Consider the following 12,124-nt stretch of genomic DNA (forward strand, 5'->3'; position numbering starts at 1 on the left):
GGTCCTGAGTCCTCAGTTTTCACATCACCCAGCACTGTACCCCTTTATTTCTCTGAACCTTCCTCCTTCCAGGAATGAGATGCCATCTTTGTGTTGGGCTTTTGATGACTTGGTCTTGCCAACACAGACCCATCAGTCAAGGGATCAGGCAGGTACTCCAGGAAGGGAGGCCACATTGGGGCTGGAGCCCATCTCCCGGCTCCAGAGACCAGTATCTGACAAGAGAGCTAGTGCATCTTTCCCAGGCTCTGCCTTCTGGACCCACCCATGTTCAGATCTCCTTCCTGCTCCCTCAACCTATACCATCTAGACTGTGCTCAGTACTCTGGGGTCCGTACTATGTGACTGTAGTAGTGACTTAACTTTATAGACCTTCTATGTAACAGGGTAGTGACCTACTTCCTGGGTTAGATATTTGTGGATACGAGGGTAAGTTAAGACATGGTCTATAGAGTACTGCAGTGTCGTATCCTTATTGTTATGTCTTCCTGGATGCTCAGGATCCTTGTAGCCATCACTCAGGTCTTTCCTGAAGGTCGCCTGCTCCCCTGGAGAATGAGACAGCCCTGCTCTGCCATGGTGACTCACGAGAGAGAGAGAGAGAGAGAGAGAGAGAGAGAGAGAGAGAGAGAGAGAGAGAGAGAGAGAGAAAGTATAACACCAGTCAATTCTGGGACTAGGGTGATGGCCAGGCAGGAAAGCTCTTCTCTTACATAGTTTTGAGTCTAGAGAAAGATAGACATTGTATCAGTCCATTAAAATTAACTGTCGGGGTGTGGGGTGGGGGGTGGGAGGTGGAGAGATGGCTCAGTGGTAGGTGTGCATGTTGTTCTTGCAGAGAACCTGAGTTGGGTTCCCAGCACTCTTGTCCTACAACTCACAACCACCCAGAACTCCAACTCCTGGGGGTCCAATGCCCTCTCCTGCCCTCTTTGGACACCTGCACCCACATGTATATACCCCCACATACATTCACACAATTAAAAATAAATCTTTTCTCTCATGTGCACAGATACCTTTAGAGGGTCACACACATCCGTCTTAGGTCTGGGTAACAGATGTCTTTGTTGTCATGAAGCTTCCCTGTGGGTGGAAAGAGAATGGTCACTCAGTTAATGGCACCAATGGTGACAAGTGCAAAGACTGAAGCTCAGCACCTCAGCTCTGTGACAGGAAGGAACCCGAGGGAGCGGGGCGAGAGGAAGGGATAGCCTCGAGCAACCACTGTATCCCGAAGTGGGAGGTGCTGAGGGGAGCTCAGCTGACCAACTGTGGAGCCTAGGGTGGGGGCTGGGGGACACAGCGTGTGGAGAGGTGAGGCACAGCCTTGTGTGTGCAAGGTCCCGCCGCTTCCCCATAGCTCATCCGGCCTCCTGGGCAGTCCCCCTGCCTGGCACCGTGATGACCTTGCTCCTGTTGGGTGGCCTGCAGGTGTGCTTCACTGTGAGTACACACAGTACCCAAGACTCCAGCAGACCCCAAAGGGATGGCTCCCTAACTCTTAAAACCCATTACACTTTAGATAAAACTCTGCTGGAGAGATGGCTCGGCAGTTCAGAGCACTGGCTGTTCTTACAGAAGACCTAGCTGTGGTTTCCAGCACCTACACGGTGGCTCACACCATCTGTTATTCTCCTTCGGTGGGGATCCGATGCCCTCTTCTGACCTCCATGGGTACCAGGAACACATGTGGTACATAGCCATACATCAGGCAAAAACATTTATACACATAAAATAATCCAATAGATTTTTAAAAAAATATTTGAAATAAAACCTGCCAAAGGATTCCTTAAAAATGCCAAATGCCGACCTGGGTTTGAACCCTTCCTGACCTTTTCTCCATCCTGCCTTAACCACATCCTTGCCCCAGCCCTTCCAATGAGGAATTCCCCTCTCCCATCAGCCTCCCTGTGGCCACAACCAGAGATCCTCTCCCTTCAGTACCTTTCAGCCCTTCACCCACATGCCGCTTCTCATAAAGCTCAGGCTAAGCTTTAAACGTGTGCTGCCACCTGGAGGCTGCCCTCCTAAGGCTGATAAATCTACCAGCCAAGGCCCAGGCCTCCCCTGAGTCCCAGCCTTAATCAGGGGAGGCGATAGAGATTGAAGGGGAAGGAGATTCTGCCTCTTACTGCTGTCTTCTGGGAGCACAGGACCCTCTGGAGTTACAGAGGGTAAAGGTCCTCGGCATCCTGGGCCCAGAGACCACCCGGTGGGCAGGGGCTGCCTACACCTGGCTTCACTGGCCAATTGGGAGGACAGCCTTTCTGTTGGCCAAAGAGGGTCCACAGCGCTGCGCAGTAGAACTGCAGGAACGAGCATTGCTGTTTCCTCCCCAGTGCTGTGAGCAGGGAGCTGCCGGGGGAGTTTTCACTCCCTGCACGGAAACTGGAGGATGAGGGGCGGAAAATGGTGTGCCACATCACCCTGTGTAGGAGCTGACCTGGCTCCAAAGCCCACGCCCTGGACTTCTCTGCTCCCTCTGCCCACTGTACCAGGGCCAACCCTGAGCAAGCGGGACACAGGCAAAGGGGAGCCCACTCTCCTGAGATCACCCTTCCCCAGACAGGAAGCCGGATCTCTGCTGCACCTCCCTAACTATAATTTGCTACCACACCACTGAGGGACTAGTATAGGGGAACAGTCAGAGTCACGGAGCCCCAGCAGCACACCAACGTCATGAAAGACAGAGGGAAACCCCTCTGTGATGGGACCATAATTCAACACCCAGCCCTTGAAGAGCGGCATGGAACATTGTGCTCAGATTTGTTTCGAAGCCAGGAAAGACGGCCCTGGAATAAAGGATGGGCCCAGTGCCCCACCCGCAGAAGTCAAATGGGGCCACTCGGACCAACCATTCATGCCTGGCAAGGATGGAAAGTCACTTGCTCCAGAGAGCCAATACAAAGACGGAACTGGGAGGGGACAGGGCCCTGGAGTCCCCTACACTCGTCTGCACACACACCCGCCCCACACCCACACCACACTAGGGCCTGAGAGGTCTGAGACAGAAGGCCAGACATGAACAACTGCGCTCCTCATTGATGGAGCAAATGACCATCCCATGACCATCATGGAGTAGAAATAGACAGAGCTGCCCCTAGGTCTATGGTACTGAGCCTGTTAACACTCCCTAGTAGAAGGAAGGGAGAGTTCACAGATCACCTGGGGTTCAGCATTGCCCCCACCTCCCCCGCACATGCTCTTGAGGGGTGCTGCTGAATCTGAGAGGTGGAAGGTTAGCTGGAGGTGGGATGGCACCACACACCTCTCAGTGAGACCGCAATTTTCTAGTCACGCCCGCTCTTTTGTAAGTAACGCTAACCCCCACACTGCAGGGGCCTGGACAGGTCATTTGACTTTCTAACCCTTTGGAGGAGATGGTTTTCATACATTCCCAGAATCCTCCCTGCCCCCCGCCAGTTTCATTTGCAGGAAGTTATGAGATTTGGGAATACCAGAGGGTGAAGACTTCTGATTAAATGCCCTCATTTGGTCCGAAATGAGGTTTTGCATGAACAGATGGGAAACTCCTCTTCCCTCCAGTCACTGGTGCCTGTGGTCCCCATGGCTTCTTGAGAGCAACCTGTCAATAATTGAGGTTCGAGGAAGCGGTGTGCATGCAGCGTCCTTGAGCTTTCAGGACCCTCGGGGTATAGGATGACGACAAAGCCCTGCTGTTTCCAGCCAGCTGAGCCCAGCACGACTGCTGCCCTGGTGGGAAGGACAGAGATACAGGATGCCGGGTGAACACTGTTGGTGCTGAGGTTGCAGCTGTGTGCCACCATTCTCGTTACCACGTGCTGTACACGGGCCTGAATTCTGCAGACCACGTGCTTCTCAAGCAGAGAGCAAGCTCCTGCTTAGTGGCCATGCACAGCAGGCGTGCACAAACACAGTCACAAGAAAAAGGACCCTCATCCTCAGAGTTCATGGTGCACCCATCTTAGTGAGGGAACCTGAGGGGTCCCGCAGATGCCAGTGACATGCAAGACCTTGACCGAAATCTCAAGACTACAGAGAACATAGTCTGATGGGAAATTCTGGGCCATTAAGTGATGTAAGATCATGTTACCAGTGGCTATCTATTACTTACTCAAGAATATCCTTCCACCAGAGAGCACATTTATCAACAGCCAACTGCCTTCATGGAGCTCACGGAACTTATACCTGTGAATGATTGAAAGTAAAATCCCATTTGTCATCGTTCTAAGCCAGATGTTTAACTTCAGACAGATACTTCGGGGGCTGGGAAAATGGCTTGAAAAACAATGATCTTCACTTCATGAGAAGAGTGCTGGAGACACAGCATAGTAGACCTGAGACACATCTGCTTTCCTTTCCACAGAAGCCAGGCGTCAGCCTGGACAAGAGGCAAAAATGTCTGTTACCATGATTTGGTGCATAACAGGTTTTTATATATTCCTAATTACATTCTCCTGCCCCTCACACTCCTCATTGACCGAGTTCTTCAGGGAGGTGTGATCCTTCCCTCTGGTCTAGCAGCCCCCACTCCTAGCCCCCACCCCCCAAATTATCCATCCTGCTGGCTCTAGCTCCCACCCATTTTCTGAAACAAGACCTGAATCATGCAGCTGATGGTCTGTGACTTTTCAACCCTAAGATAAACTAAGAAGTGTCCTGGCAAGCAAGCATGAGCCACTAGCGAGGGAAGACAAGAGTGCCCCCTGCTCATCTGTAACTCATTGCTGAGCTCTACATGCCCCCTCATACTGAAAATGGACCATGTTGAGTGATTTTTTTTACCATAGTTCGGTGGGTAAAGCATTTGCTATGCAATCCTGAGGACCTGGGTTTGAATCCCCAGAACCTGTCACCCCAGCGCTCCTATGTGCAGACAGAGGGTGAAGACCGCAAAGGCTTGCGTGCTAGTTAACCCAGCACACACAGCAAGAAAACAAACAACAAGAAAAACAGACACAGAGCCCTGTCTCCACAGGACAGGAGGTGGGGCCAGCCCCTGAGGCTTATCTTTGACCTCAGCACATGCACCATGGCCCGTGTGCTATATTCAAATACGAATGTGTGCACACACCTGAGTATATATCATATGAAGGGGGGATACTTTCAGTTTTGGAAATACATAGAATAATTGCCCACTGTTTGCTCTACGGTGACTTTCATCTGAATTTGATTCCTTTGCCATAGGAGGTGCAGCGTCTCGGGGAGTTTATTTCATCTATGAACTGTTTTCCCTGAACCGTAAAGTTCTCCCTGGCTCCCTGTCCTCTGCTGTCTTACCTTTCAGCAGCCTGTCTCTTTGTCCCTTTGATCTGCAGAGCTGTGAGCACATCTATAGCACACCACTTAAATTGGTGTTAATTTCCTATTTTTTTTTTAAACATCTTATACACTTAGATCTCATTGGAGCTCTTTCTTTTTGAAGATAAGTTGGGGTTTTTTGTTCTTTTCTCCCCCAAATTTACACTTTCTTCTTGTAAAAAATGTTAGAAAATATAGGAAGCTGAAAGAAAAAGTGAAGTTACTTATTGTTCTGCCAGTGGTGGCCATGTAGATCTCCTTCTAAGTTGGGGTTTTGAGGTAAAAATGTGAAATTACCTATCATTCCACCAGTGGCAGGAATTTAGAACTTCTTCTGAATTTGTGTTTTGAGGAAAATGTGTCTCTCCATAACATATGGCTAGAAATCAACCCCAGGCCCTGTGCACAGCAAACAACACTCTGCCACCAAGCTGTGTCCCCAGCTGTCACCTTCCATTACTGTGCTCAATTACACGTCAACATAAAAATAAAAGCCGTGCAGGTGGGAAGAACTCAAAGGCAGCTTTGGTGACTTATGGCTGTTAGTGATGTCTCCTTAACAGCATGGGGGGGGGGGGTCATCCAGCTGGATAGATATCACAAACCACTCAAAATAGATGTTTTTGAGTGGGTCTCCAGTTGGTGGCAGAGTTGAACATCAGAATGAACTGCAAGACTCCACGAAGTTGCTGGTTTGAATATGGATAGGTGGGGGACCAAGAAAGAAGGGACACAGGCAGCCTGGAGTGGGAGTGAGCAGTCCTCAGCTGACAGCCACTGAAGACACTGACCCCTCAGAGCCACTGAGGACACTGACCCCTCTGATCCATAGCCACAAGGAACTGGATTCTCCCACCAAGGCCAATGACCCTTGGCAGGAACCCTTCATTTTCTGAGCATCCAGTAAGAGCTCTGTCAACACCCTAGTCCCTGCCTGAGAGACAGACCTTAAGTACGGAATTCAACCAGCTCCCTCTTAGAGAATTTCTACTTTACGAAGCATGAGATGAGAAACAGGTGTTCTGTGAAGCAACCAGTACAATCCTCCCTTGGTGGTTTACTGTGCAGAATGATGATTCTTTATCCTGCCACCATAGGGCCCTTGTTACAAGTGCAGATTTCCAGGCTCCATCATGTCAAATTATGCCCCTCTCTCGTTTGTATGGAGAAGCCTAGGGATTAGGAAAACAAAATAAAACAAACAAAAAAACCAAACCAAACCAAAACAAACAACGACTAAACCAGAGTCTTGTGTTTCCTGTAAGAAGGCCAAGCTGGTCTTAAACTCCGCTTGATCCTCCTGCCTCCATTTCTTAAGTTCTGGACTTACAGGTAGGCACAGCTGACGCCGGGAGATAAGGGGAGGATGCTGAGATCCTAAAGAGAAACTAAAGCCTTCTTGCCTCAGCCAGGTAGCAGCTGAGGTACTGAGTCCTAGAGAACCAGTGGTCACCAAAGACCCAGGAGGCCAGCGGCTTCAGGTCCTTTTCCTCACTAAGTTGAAGAATGAATTTCACAGGGGCAAATGTGCTGTTGAGTTTTTACTGTCAAGTTGACACCACCTAGAGCCACCTTGGAAGAGGGATCTCAGTTGAAGAGTTGCCTCAGTAACTTTGCATGTGGCCATATCGATGAGACGTTGTCTTAGCTAAACATTGATAGGGGAGGGTCCAGCCCACTATGGGTGGACTATCCCTAGTTACATGTGCCTGGGCTGTGTATGAAAGCAAGATGAACGTGAATCATTGTTGTAAAATATTATTTTAAAGTGTGTTACTTTTGTTTATATTACAATTGTTTAACTCTGTCAAGATGTGTTGCTGTGCCTGTCTAAAATACCTGATGGTCTAATAAGGGAGCTGAATGGCCAATAGCAAGGCAGGAGAAAGGATAGGTGGAGCTGGCAGGCAGAGAGAATGTATAGAAGGAGAAATCTGAAAGTAAAGAAAAAAGAAGTAGCCAGAGGAAGGAGGAGGACTGCAGGGCCCAGGCACCCAGCTACACAAAAGCCACAGAATAAGAATAAGTTTTATAGAAGTAAGAGAATATGAAAAGCCCAGAGGCAAGAGATAGATGGGATAATTTACATTAAGAAAAGCTGGCTAGAAACTAAGCCAAGCTAAGGCTGGGCATTTATAAGTAATAATAAGCCTCTGTGTGTGATTTATGTGGGAGCTGGGTGGTGGGCCTCAAAAGAAAAACAAACAACAGCAAATCATGGGAGAGTAAGCCATAAACAGGGTTCCTCCAGGGTCTCTGCTTCAGTTCCTGTCTCTAGGTTATTGCCTTGGGTTCCTGCCCTGATTTCCCTCACTAACTGACCATAGAAGTGTAGGCTGAAATCACCCCTTTCCTCTCCAAGTTGCTTTTGGTCATGGTGTTTATCACAGTAACAGAAAAGCAAACTAGAGCCGTCAGCTTTACAGAAAGTGTGTTGTAGGTTCAGAGGTGAGAGCTGCGGCTGTAGAGTGAGAGTATGTCTGGAGTTAATAAGGATTGTTTAGCTTGAGGCATTGGGGGTGGTGGTGGTGGTGGTGACCTGGTCAGTCCAGTTGGCCCCACCTCTGGGTGTTGTGGATACATTGTGAAGATGTGTCTCTGCCAAGGCACCTTCTGATTGGTTTAATAAAGAGCTGAATGGCCAATAGCCAGGCAGGAGAGGATAACCAGGACTTCCAAGCAGAGATAGGAATTCTAGGAAGGAATCAGAGAGGCAGGGATATGCCAGCAAGACGAGAAGGGAGTTGGAGTACAGTATGGAGCAGAAGTAACAAGCCACATGCAGAACATAGATTAATATCAACGGGTTAATTTAAGTTTTAAGAGCTAGTTGGGAACAAGCCTAAACTAAGGCCAAGCTTTCATAATTAGTAAGTCTCTTGTCATTATTTGGGAGCTGGCAGTCCAAAGAAAGTCCGACTACATCTGGGGGTCTGTGTGCCTCTCCACCCAGGCCCATGGACAGAAGTTTCAAGCAAATCTTCATGTGCAGCTTCCAGGCAGCTGTGTAAAAGAGGAAGTAGAACAAGGAACCAGAGCCCCCAAATACTTTTCTGGCTTCTGGCCAAGGACAAGAATGGAGGTCCCTGCCCCTAAAGCTACCTCACCAGTTTCTACTGCCTGTTCTCATGACATGACACCTAGCTCAGCATGTTTGACACACGCTCCAGCTCGAGGCCTCTTAAAAGCCGTGAAAATGGAGGTTTTGATGCCATCACTTTGGGCTGGAGCTGCAGACTGTTGCATCTCACACAACTCAACAGGTGACATTGATGCCACCAGTCCTAGGAGCCACAGTCAAGGCCAAAGTCTCAGCAGGTTCAGAAGGTCAACCCTAGGCATCCTTAAGTAAAGTCGTGGGACTGAGAGCATTCCCTAGGGTAGTGGTTCTCAACTTGAGGGCCATGACCCCTTTGGGGATCTCAAATCAGACATCCTGCATGTCAGATATTTACATTACAATTTATAACGGTAGCAAAATTACAATTATGATATAGTAACGAAATAATTTTATGGTTGTGTGGGAGGGTGGTGGGATGGGGTGTTCACCACAACATGAGGAACTATATTAATGAGTCGTAGCATTAGGAAGGTTGAGAACCACTGACCTAGGGGCTTCTTAGAGGTGAACTTTGGGGACCCCAGCTCAGCCCTATTGGATCAGACATTCCCCATAGTTTCAGGAAACCCACTAAAAGTTGCAGGAAGTCTGGGAACCGGTGCCAGGGTTGGAGAAATGCATTTGCTGAGTAGGATAGCAGCAAGGCCTGTAGGGAGGGAATGCCTGGCCCTTTCCAGTCTTGTTCCCCCAGGGCCTAGCCTCGAGGGCAGGAAGCAGACTACCCTCTGCCAGAGCATCTGGAAGCCAGTGTGAATTCTGCTTCCTGATAAGGTCAGGGGCAACTGCGTGGGTATCATTATGTAAATATTCAAAGAGCAACATTCTTGGAAGGAAGCCCTTCACTCTGTGACTTTAATGAGCTGAGGCTCAGGCCAAGCCAGATGTCTACTCCACCACAGCTGCCAGGGAGATAAAAACACATCTGATTTGTTTATTTTCTCCCAATTTAATGTATCAGTTTCTAGAGTCTAAACACTCATTTCTGGAAAGCTGTGGGATTTCCCTATGAGGAAACAGGAAAGCATCTCTCTGAAAGGAAGAGACCGGTTTGCCATTCTAAACGTGCATGCACACATTCTTCCCGTAATGTGTAGAATGCCTGCCGGATGGCAGCCTCTGTGCTAAGAACCGGAGCTGGAGCAGTTTGTCCTGACAGTCAAGTATGTCTTCACAATTGTTGTCTCATCGTAACCAGCAGGAAGACACTCTGAAGAGACACTTGTGCTCCTCAGTTTGAGTTGATGGGCCCCAAGAAAGTGGGAATGCCCCGGGGCTTTTCACGTTGTGGAGAAAAAAAGCCAAAAACAAAAAGACTGAAGCCTGGCACCAGCCAGAAAGGAGCTTGTCTTCCAGAAAGAGACACGTAACACATCACATCACTGTAGGAGATGCTGGAAATAAATGCGGGTCAGTGATAGACAGGACCACACCTTGACTAAGATGGCTGCTTAGTTAGGAGTACTTCTTGCCCTGTATCTAAACCTGAGCATTGGGGCAGAGATGTCTCAGCCAGTAGAGACATGTGCTACTAAGTCTGCCAACCTTGAGTTTCATCCATGGAACCCAGATGATAGGGGAGAACCAATCCTGCAAGTTACACACACACACACACACACACACACACACACACACACACACACACACACACACACACACAATATAGGTAGGTAGATAGATAGATAGATAGATAGATAGATAGATAGATAGATAGATAGATAGATAGATAGATAGATAAAAAGATAAATAAATAAATTGTAACTTTAAACCATAGACCAGCATCCTGGAGATGGATGTCCTGGTTAGTTTTTATTGTCAAGTTGACACGAGCTAGAGCAGAGGAAACCTCAGGTGAGAACTGCCTTCATCAGATTGGCCGCGTCTATGAGAGGTTGTTCTGACTGACCTGACGGTTGATGTGGGAGGGCAAAGCCCGCTGTGTGCGGCACCACCTTGGCTATATAAGTAAGATAGTGAGTGAGCCAACGAGCAGCATTTCTCCGTGGTTTCTGCCTCCAGGTTCCTGCCTGGAGTTCTTCTTCTGACTCCCTCAATCATGGACTGTGACCTGGAAGTGTAAGCCAAATTAACCCTTTCCTTCCCAGTCGCTTTTGTCCGGTGTTTTATTACAGCAGTCTCAGAGTTGTTTTGGTTGGCATTTTCCTGATGGCTAAGGATGTTTGTGCTAGGCTTTCTTTTAGCCACCAGCCAGCTCCCAAATCACGACACAAGACTTAATATTAGTTATGAATGCTCAGCCTCATCTTATGCTCTTTTCTTGCTAGCTCTTATAACTTAACATGTTTCTCTTCATCAACATTTTGCCTTGGGGCTTTTTACCTTTATTTACTTTTGCATATCTTACTTTCCTGCTGTCTTCATGTCTGGCTGGCTGGTAGCTGCTTGGCTTCTGGCCCTGGGCATGTCCCCCTCTTTCTCCCTCATTCTCTCCTCTTTCTCACTCTTGAGCTTAGATTTTTCCTTCTACTCATTCTCACTGCCCACCAGCCCTGCCTATCCCTGTCCTGCCTAGCTATTGGCCATTAAGCTTCTTATTAGACCAATCAGGTGCCTTAGGCAGGTAAGGTGAAACAAATGTAACACACTTTTACACAGTTAAAGTAATATTCCATAGCATAAACAAATGTGACACATCTTTACATAGTTAAATATTCTACATTTCCCCTTTTTGTCTAGATATAAAGAAAGGTTTTAACTTTAACATGGTAAAACTATATATAATAAGAACAGTTATTAATTAAGATTTACATTTATAATATCCAGTCCATTTGTATTTGGCAAAATCAAAGAAAATACTCCATTATTAATTCTATTTTGATGAGTCCAAAGTTTTGTACCTAATTTACCTTCTATCATAACTAGGGAAAACTGTAACTATGTAGTCTTTAACACCATCAAAGACCCCAGAAGGATATAATATTACCTGAGTAAACAGGAAATGCAATGCAAGCAACTTCAAAAACTACAAAATCAACCATCTTGTACAGTCATCCAAGATCTCTCTGTCACATTGGGCATCCATCTTCAGCCTGTAGGCTTAGAACATCTGGCAGACACTTCTATAAAGCAGAAATTTTGAAGGACTGTCTTGCCCAGTCTTGGCAAAGTTCAGTAGTTCATTTTACTTTGCATCCTGCATGTCCAGTTTGGATGGTATACTGTCAGCATTCAAGGCAAGAATAGTTTCTTGCCCAACTGGTTACCTTTACCACAATGAAAGCAAACTCCATATGGAGATTCTTTGATGCCCATCATCCTTTTATGGTGATAAATTGGTGCTGCCAGGAGCAGATGTGTCTCGCTGTCATGAATAGCCTCAGGTTGTTAAACATCTTAAATGCCACAATCTTTCTTCTTTCTTTTTCTTTCTTTCTTTCTTTCTTTCTTTCTTTCTTTCTTTCTTTCTTTCTTTCTTTCTTTCTTTCTTTCTCTCTCTCTCTCTCTCTCTCTCTCTCTCTCTCTCTCTCTCTCTTTCTTTTGGTTTTTCAAGACAGGGTTTCTCTATGTAGCTTTGTTGCCTTTCCTGGATTAAATGCCATATTCTGTAGGTCTTTGAAGTGTTTGAAGATCATCTATCTATCTAAAATATATCTGTTTAACCTTAAAAACATACTTAACACAACTATAAGTTTGATTATTATGGATGACTACTAACCTGCACTTCTTAATTATGTATTACATTTTTAAATGAACTGCATAAGT

The sequence above is a fragment of the Peromyscus maniculatus genome, chromosome 5 (assembly GCF_049852395.1).
Source record: "Peromyscus maniculatus bairdii isolate BWxNUB_F1_BW_parent chromosome 5, HU_Pman_BW_mat_3.1, whole genome shotgun sequence".
NCBI classification, from domain to species: Eukaryota; Metazoa; Chordata; class Mammalia; order Rodentia; family Cricetidae; genus Peromyscus; species Peromyscus maniculatus.